Below are 9,717 nucleotides of genomic sequence, written 5' to 3'. Positions count from 1 at the left end.
CGCTTTGGGAACGAGGATGATTATCAGGATTATATTCGAAAACAGCTTGAGAAAGAGAAAGCTAAGGAAGAGGAGTGGAAACAACACATCACGCAGGAGGTGCAGGATCTACGTGGGGGAAGTTCCGGGAGTCAGGACTTTTATAACTTGAAGAATTGTTTATCGGCAACGGCTTTGCCTTTGAAATTCCGGCTCCCTGACATGAAAAAGTTCGATGGAACTGGGGATCCCACTGCCCACATGAATCAGTATGTCGCTGTAATGAAGCACACGATCCTGACTGAGGATCAAGTCCTGGGACTGTTTAACACTTACCTAGAGGGGGCTGCCCTCACATGGTTTCATGCATTGCCGATGGTAACGAAGAGGGATTGGAAGGAATTAGCGAAGTCATTCATCGCTCAGTATAGCTTCAATACCATGCTTGAGGTCACTTTGAAAGAGCTAGAGAGCACTAAGCAGCAGACTGGGGAGTCATTTTCCGATTTTATAAGGAGATGGAGGGCCAAGGCCGCGGTTATAAAACAAAAGCCGTTTGAGCAGGATCAGATCCGAATGGTAGTCGGTAACACATTACCGTATATTAAGAATGAGTTGCGGTATATGCCTTTTACCGACTTCAATCAGATGTATAGCTGTGCCTTGACCATTGAGGGGGATGGAGAGCCGAAGAAAGCATATACCAAGTGGACGAAGTCTGGATATAGTGCCGGAGGGCCAAGTGCGAGTACAGACTCTGCTGCAGTAAAAGTGCTTGATCTTAATGCTATCGAAAAGAGGCGGTTCGCCAAGTTTGATCAGACTTACGCAAAAGTTTTTGAACGTTTGCAGAAAAAGGGATTGTTGAAAGCCCTTACCCCTTATAATAAAGCTCCACCTACTCCGCAGATACAGGCTAGAGGGTATTGTGAGTTCCACAGCAGTTATGGGCATACAATTGAGAATTGTGAGAGGCTGAAACACGAAATCCAAGATTTAATCGAGGAGAAAAAGATAGCTGATCCTTCATCGGCGAACCCTTCCACTAGGCGTAATCCATTGCCTAATCATAGGGTGAGCATGATCGGAGTTGGTTTGATAGAATGCGTAGTGATGGAATCCTTCGAGGAGAACGTAGAGGAGTTGCTGGATTCCGACGAAAGGAACAATGTAGGAAATGGTCTATATGTGTCCTTCCTTGGCGAGGAATAAGAGGATGAACCGATGGGAGAGGGATTGGATGGTGGAGCACTGTATGATGAAGATAGTGCCGAAGAGACCGGAGAAGGGTCGTCTCGAACTATTTTGCCTAATTTGGGTCTGTTTAGTGGAGGGGGAAATCCCGAGGTGCACTTGCGTGAATATATGTGCGATATGTTTGTTGAATCCTTCGGGGTGGATGAGATTGCTCAGTGGTTCCACCATTCGCTGATAGGCGAGCCTTTGGGGTGGTTTCACTCATTACCCGACTCTTGCAAGTATGATTGGGATCAATTGTCAGATCTATTTCTAGAAAAGTATCAAAGAGCTGAGGACATGACTGCAGAGCGCTTTGCGATGCAGATCGGACCTATCAAGCGTCTGCTACCGAGGGTCAGTAAGTATAATGGCAACAAAGATCCGATGGAACACCTTCATTTCTACTTGTCGGCCATGGCGCCCTTGGGTTTTAAGGAAGAAGAGATCACCAGCTTGTTCTGTAATTCATTGATGGGTGAGCCGTTGATGTGGTATATGTCAGTTCCGATGTATGTTAAGACCGATTGGGCGACAATGACGAAGAGGTTTATCAAAGAGTATACGGTATGGATGTTGGCGGATCAAACCTCGGACTCCCCCTCTTATGAAACGCCCGAGGCAGTGTTGGCAATGCCTAGGTATGGTGGATACCAGGATCCTGTTGAGCATGCGAGGTTATTCCGCAACCATATGTACGACGCCGGATTCCCGCAATGTGAATTACATGAACATTTCCCGGAAACTTTAAAGGGAGAAGCCTTGTTGTGGCACCAAGGCCTATCAGAGGAGGAAATGGGTCATTGGATACCGCTTAGGAGTGCTTTTGTGGCGAGATATGAGATGTATGTTCCATGGACGGGATCCCTGGAAGATCTAGATAGGATCAGGCAATTCCCCGAGGAACCATTCGTGGATTATGCTAGGAGGTGGAGGCACCGGTATGAGCAGTGTCATGAAACAATGAGTGATAAGCTGCAGCTTATGTGCATACAAAAAGGAGCTATTCCACTGGCAGCAAGGAGAATGAGTAGAGTGTCCCTCCGGGATTACAATGATCTGATAGGTTGGGCTTTGTATGGATCAGCGGATCCTTTTTATTTGAATCCGAACGTTCCTCACGTTATGGATTTAATGATTGTGGATATTTGGGAAAGTTCCTCGGATGAGGAAGATGCTAATCGGAGGATTCCTATCAATATTTGGGATGAATCGGATGATGAGCCAGAAATCGCCGTCATGACAAGGTCAGGACGAGTGGCCGAGGGAAAGGCACCTATGGTTGAGACTGAGATAGGGGAAGGGTCGGTTCCTAAGCCCGATGACCAAGTTCTTGAGCAATTAAAGAAGACACAAGCTAAGTCCACGGTGTGGGAAGTTTTATGCCATTCCAAGTACCACCGTGAAAACCTGATGAAAGAGCTGCAGAATTTGGTTATTTCTACCGATACCGAACCGGCATCACTAGTAGGGGCAATCATGGCTCGAAAGAAAACTGAAATCACGTTTACCGACGAGGATCTCCCAGAAGAGGGGAAGGCTCACAATAAGCCTTTGTACATCCGAGCGGAAATCAACGGGAAGAAGACTAGCTGGGTGATGGTCGATGATGGATCGGCTATTAATGTCTGCCCGTTGAAACTCTTGTCTAAGTTGGGAATGGAAAGAGGAGACTTGACAGCCTCGGAAACTGTGATTAGGGCTTATGATGATAGCCGTAGGCATATTGAAGGAGTCTTTAAGGCCAAGTTGAAAGTGGGGCCGCATGAGGAAGAAACTGAATTCACGGTGCTGGATATCCCGGTAACCTTTGCTGTATTGTTGGGACGCCCTTGGTTCCATAAGTTGGGAGGTGTGCCCTCCACGCTCCATCAAATGATCAAGTTTCCCTTCGGGGAGGAGATAGTGACGATCAGAGCAGAGAAATTGAGCTCGGTGGCAGCATTGGGAATTGAGCCTCAACTGTTCTCCGGATTCCAAGTTTTTGGGATCTACGAGTCTAGCATGACCACCGATGTGGTGAAAAATGATGAAGGGAGGCTTCATCCCTGGTATGGGTTTGGGAGCACACCATCAAGGGCTGCCAGAATTTCCGGACTTCAAGAGTCAAAAAACCCGGAGGGGTTTAGGATATGAACAGGGAGGTCCGTCCTCACGCAAGTAGTGAAGGAAAAGTGGGCCTAAGGAAGTATTTCGTGAATGAAGGGCATGGAAAGGTTTATTCGGGGACTCCCGAGTTATGGACTAGCACCGAAGGAAAGATTCTGCCAGGTTTTGAGATCTTCAATGATGTGACTGACTGGGGCAAGGGAAAGGCAAGCTGCTTTGTCGAGGAGATTATGATGTTAGACTTGAATGCCGAGGAGCAAGTCATCACTATTGAAGCAACTGCAGGAGCGGTGAATGAGCCTAGTACCTCCAAAGCTCATAAGAAACCCGAGGACCTCGATGATGAAAATTGTATTACGGCTTTATTTGAATCAGATGATGTACTCGCCAATACTATCAATGAAATAAATTCTGATTTTGCTTACTTGCTTGATGTTGATCGTGATCATTCCATGCATTCTCATTCATATAACATGCCTACATTTGAAATCAATGCAATAGAAATGTCAACTTTCAATCTTGGCACGGATGAAAATCCTAAACTTATACAAATTGCTCAAGAATTAACTATTGAAGCGAGGAAAGAATTTGAGAGAATAATTAAAAAATACGAAATAGTGTTTGCTTGGACGTACGAAGACATGCCAGGAATCGATCGATCAATCGTAACTCACCGTATTCCGACATACCCCGATGCTAAGCCCGTGAAACAGAAACTCTGACGCATGAGATCGGAATGGGCAGATAAGATCAGAGAAGAAGTGAAGAAGCAGTTAGAAGCAGGGTTCATCGAAGTAATCGACTATCCCCCTTGGGTCGCAAATATAGTGCCCATCGCGAAGAAGGACGGCAAAGTGAGAATGTGCGTCGATTATAGAGATCTTAACAAAGCATGCCCGAAAGATGAGTTCGCATTGCCTCATATTGATGTATTGATCGATAGTGCAGCATCGAGCGTCTTACACACAAATGTGGACAGTTTCATGGGCTACATGCAAGTTCAGATGGCCGAAAAGCACAAAGCAAAAACCTCGTTCACAACTGAGTGGGGAACATACTGTTACAGGGTGATGCCGTTTGGTTTGAAAAATGCCGGGGCAACTTACCAGCGAATGGCTACAGCACTGTTCCATGATATGATACACAAGGAGGTAGAAGTTTATGTGGATGACATGATGGTCAAATCAGAGACGAGAGAGGGGCATTTTACTGCACTCGAGAAGTTTTTGGCCCGAATTGCAGAATTCAAACTAAGGTTAAACCCGAAGAAGTGCTTCTTTGGCGTTTCATCGGGGAAAATCTTAGGCTATATAATCGGAAACAAGGGAATTGAGGTAGATCCCGACAAAGTGAAGGCCATACGAGAAATGCCGGCACCAAAGAATGAGAAAGAAGTGAGAGGGTTTCTGGGGCAGGTTCAGTATATCAGTCGGTTCATAGCGAGACTCACCGCTATCTGCGAGCCAATCTTTAAGTTATTAAGGAAGGACCAACCCACAATCTGGAATGATAAGTGTCAGCAAGCTTTGGAGAGCGTCCGGAATTACTTGTTTAATCCGCCAGTGCTGAGACCGCCTAAACTAGGAAAACCGCTTCTCCTCTACGTAGCGATCGAAGAGCGATCTATTGGGTCAATACTGGCCCAGGAAGGGGACACGGGCGTGGAGCACGCGGTATATTATCTGAGTAAGAAGTTCCTGGAGTACGAGCTTAAGTATAACATGATCGAAAAGACGTGCGTAGTAGTAGTATGGCTAACAAAGAAACTACAACACTATTTTCAATCTTACAAAGTGATCATTATTTCCCGGATGGACCCCGTGAAGTATCTGTACCGAACTCCGTCTCTAACAGGGAAGCTAGCCCGATGGTTTTTGCTTTTGTCCGAGTTTGATATTGAATACGTAACGAAGAAGGTTATCAAGGGGAGGGCCGTAGCAGAATTTCTGGCCAACCAACCCCTGAGCGCAGAAGAAGAAGAGATAAACTATGATTTCCCCGATGAGCACTTGAACGCAATAGAAGTTATACCATGGAAAATGTTCTTTGATGGAGCAGTTAATTCGAATGGAGCCGGAGTAGGGGTATTACTTATCTCACCAGAGGGAGAAAGGATCCCGATGGCAAAGAAGCTATCCTTCCCTCTCACTAATAATATGGCCGAATATGAAGCGTGCATCTATGGGTTGGAATCACTAGCAGCACTGGGGGCATCATATGTTGAAATTTGGGGCGACTCGAAGCTGATCATCGAACAGGCATAAGGAAACTGGGAAGTGAGGGAAGAAAGGCTACGTCGATACCTAGACCAGCTAGATGGGTTGGCACAAAGATTCCAGGAATGTCGTTTCATCATATCCCTCGAGCACAGAACCAGGCGGCAGACGCGTTGGCCACATTGGTGTCAGTTTGGGACAACCCTTGGAACCTTGCCTCAAAGCCGTTGGTATTAAGGAGATCTCACAAACCATGCTATGAAGACGTAATGCTATTAGGGGCAGATGAAAAGCCGTGGTATTTCGATATCGTAAACTTCATGAAGAGTGGAACATACCCGGCAGAGTCAGAACTTAGAGATCAAGCTGTGATTAGAAGGTTAGCTCAGCAGTTCGTCATCCACAACGATTTGCTTTATAAAAGGCACACCGATGGGTTACAACTGAGGTGCTTGATGCGAAAGAAGCCCGCGAAGCAATGGAATCAGTACACTCGGGAATTTGCGGGGCCCACATGGGAGGAGCGGCGTTAGCAAAGAAAATCATCAGGCAAGGCTTCTATTGGCTCACCATGGAAAGAGATTGTAACGAATATGCAAAGAAATACCACGATTGTCAAATCCACGGAGATTGTAGTCACCTTCCAGCCATGGAATTACATGTGTTAGCACCTATTTAGCCATTTGCGGCCTGGGGCATTGATATCATTGGTGAGGTAAGGCCTAATGCTTCGAATGGGCACAAGTTTATTGCAGTCGCCATCGATTACTTCACCAAGTGGGTAGAGGCAGAGTCGTTTAGCAAATTGGGATCCAAGCAGATGAGGAAGTTCATTGAGAAACACTTGATCACCAGGTTTGGAGTACCTCATCACATAATTACGGATAACGGGGTCCAGTTTCAAGGGGAAGTAAGAAGTCTTTTCCGAGAATATGGCATTGAACATCACAGGTCTTCTCCGTACCGTCCACAAGCTAATGGGGCGGTAGAAGCAGCTAATAAGAACCTTAAGAGAATTCTCATAAAAACGGTGGAATCACATCGGAATTGGCACGAGCAGCTCCCACTTGCGTTATGGGCTTATCGTACGACAGTTAGAACCTCAACTGGGGCAACGCCATTCTCCTTGGTATACGGAACAGAAGCAGTCCTCCCGATTGAGATCGAAAAGCGATCGTTGGGAATCACAGTGGAAGCAGAGATTCCCGAGACGGAATGGGTGAAGAAGCGATATGAGCAGTTGGCTTTGGTTGACGAGAAAAGGATGGAAGCCCTTTACCATGTGCAGCTATATCAGAGAAGGGTGGCCCGAGCCTTCAACAAAAAGGTCAAGGCCAGCCCTATCAAAGAGGGGGACATGGTGCTGAAACAGATCCGTGTGACGCACACCGACCCTAGGGGCAAGTTTAAGCCTAACTGGGAAGGGCCATTCTTCGTGAAGAAGATACTAAGCAAAGGAGCGGTGAAGTTAACTACTATGGACGGCATGGAATTCTCCGAACCTACCAACCTGGATAGGCTTAAGAAATACTTTTCGTAAAAAAAAAAAAAAAAAAAAAGAAAGAAAAATTCCCGATAGGTTGAAAACCCGTAAAGGGCGGCCTATGCAACAATAAGGGACATCCCAGTGGGTGAAAACCCGAAAGGGCACTCATTTGAAAATTCCGGGATAGTAAAAGGAGAGGAGAAAAATCGCCGGGATCCGAAAACCGAAAGGCGGGTCCTGGTAACAGTAGTTATAACTTGAGCAATTACAAAAACAATGTATAAGAGGCTAAGTATTTATGTTGTTTGTAAATAAATAAAGGCATGAATATATTTGACGAGAATGATTGGAATCATCATAATCTACTGAATGCATGGTAATATGAATCATGAGTTATACATTTCCTACATTACTTTTCACAATAAAAAGCCTACATGCTATCCACCCCGCTCCCTATACATCAGATATACATCGGGGTAATCCTAATAAAAAACTACTACAAAGCCATAAAGCCTAATAAGGAGGGATATCCCAGTAGTCCTCAAAATCCCTCAAGCGTGACGCCCGCTCTGCAGATAAGGCCTCCTCTGCAACTCGGAGTCTCTCCTCGGCGACTCGTGCTCTCTCCTCGACAGCAAGGCGACCCTCAGTCTCCCTCCGCATCACCTCCGACCAGTGGTCGTTCCGCTCTTGGTACACCTGGCCAACCCTGGCATCGGCCTCCCGCACCGACTCACTCCGTCTCCGCTCATGGGCGTGAAGATCGCTCTAAAAAAAAGGAACAAAAAAAGAAGAAAAACAGATGTGAAAAAAAAAGAAGCAGCATAGGCAAGAACAGAAATCATACATACATGCATGCATTCCACTACACTAAAATAAGGCAAGGATACATACCAGGTGGTCGGCACAGCGCAAGCTGAGGCGGTCTCTGAGGTAACCGGACAGCCCCACGTAGTCAGTACAAGTCTCTCTCGTAGTCTGAGAAGAGTCGGAAGGGTCAAATGGTACCCTCGATGTGAAGACGGGAGGAGCCATCTCGACACCCGCGTAGGCTACCCCGGACTCATCATGACAAAGGGTCACGAAATCTCTCCCGTAGTCCGGAACGGGCACACCCAAAGAGGATCTCTCCGGTCGGGCAGCGCTGGAGGACTCGCCGACATAGTAGGGGGGCTCGCTCGCAGATGTCTGAGCCCGAGCGCCATCGAAGAAGTCTGACAAATGAGCACTCCTCCAAGAACCCTCCTGCAATCAGAAACACGGTAAATACCACTAACTATCCCGGGAATAAAGATAAATAGGCCGAACCACTCACCGGGACTTCCTCCCGACCAAAGACTGCCGCGACAGCCTCCCGCGAAAACACATCTGCCACAGGGTCCACCTCCATCGCTACCGCTGGGGCATCCCTCGCGCTCAACAAGGTCGATAAGTAAGCAGCACGGCCCCCGATGTGAATCCACACCTCTCTACCAACGAACCGACGGGTTAAGTCCTGACGAATGACCAACAAGGGCATGGTCCGCACCGCGAACATAGAAACGGGGATCTCGCCTGGTGACCAGTGTGAGGCCCTAATCCCGGTGATGCCCCGGTCACCTAAATACCAGGCCCGCACACACTGCTGCTCCTGGATGAGGGTAACATACGCATAATCGGGACCGAAGTCAAGGTCGTCCCACCTGAACTTGATCTGAAAACACAAAAGGGGGGTCAGGTCAGATCAAACAAGAATCTAGCGCGACTAGAAGATATCTACCTGTCCCAACGTCCACGAATCGATCCAATCCAGGAGCTGTGCCACCGTCAGTCTCTCCGCGACACCCAGATCGAACCTCCGGGACACTAGCTCCAGTGAGAAAATATAGACAGCGGTGTTTTGAAAGAATTCAGAATCGTTAGAAAGAACCTTTTTGCCCTTGAGCCACCTTACCTACGGTTCACGACCGAGGTAGCTTTTTTACGGTTCACGACCGAGGTAGCTTTTTAGCCATCTTACCTACGGTTCACGACCGAGGTAGCTTTTTAGCCATTTTACCTACGGTTCACGACCGAGGTAGCTTTTTAGCCATCTTACCTACGCTTCACGACCGAGGTAGCTTTTTAGCCATCTTACCTACGGTTCACGACCGAGGTAGCTTTTCAGCCATCTTACCTACGGTTCACGACCGAGGTAGCTTTTCAGCCATCTTACCTACGGTTCACGACCGAGGTAGCTTTTTAGCCATCTTACCTACGGTTCACGACCGAGGTAGCTTTTCAGCCATCTTACCTGCGGTTCATGACCGAGGTAGCTTTTTAGCCATCTTACCTGCGGTTCACGACCGAGGTAGCTTTTTAGCCATCTTACCTACGGTTCACGATCGAGGTAGCTTTTTAGCCATCTTACCTACGGTTCACGACCGAGGTAGCTTTTTAGCCATCTTACCTACGGTTCACGACCGAGGTAGCTTTTTAGCCATCTTACCTACGGTCCACGACCGAGGTTGCTTTCGAGCCAATTTTACCCACAGTCAACGTACGCTAGATTCCGAGAGAATACATCCACCGACGGCCAATTCAGAGGCGAGGCTGGAAAGAATCGGAGAACGACACCGGAACGCGCAGCGTGAAGGTCAGGTATTCTTCCTCCTACTCTTTACGTGTCTTTTACTTTTATATGTTTTACATTGCATGTGTTGCGTTAGCAAA

This window comes from Euphorbia lathyris, chromosome 5 (assembly GCF_963576675.1).
Source record: "Euphorbia lathyris chromosome 5, ddEupLath1.1, whole genome shotgun sequence".
NCBI classification, from domain to species: domain Eukaryota; kingdom Viridiplantae; phylum Streptophyta; class Magnoliopsida; order Malpighiales; family Euphorbiaceae; genus Euphorbia; species Euphorbia lathyris.
The sequence above is the reverse complement of the archived record's forward strand: the minus strand, read 5'-3'. Positions refer to the sequence as shown.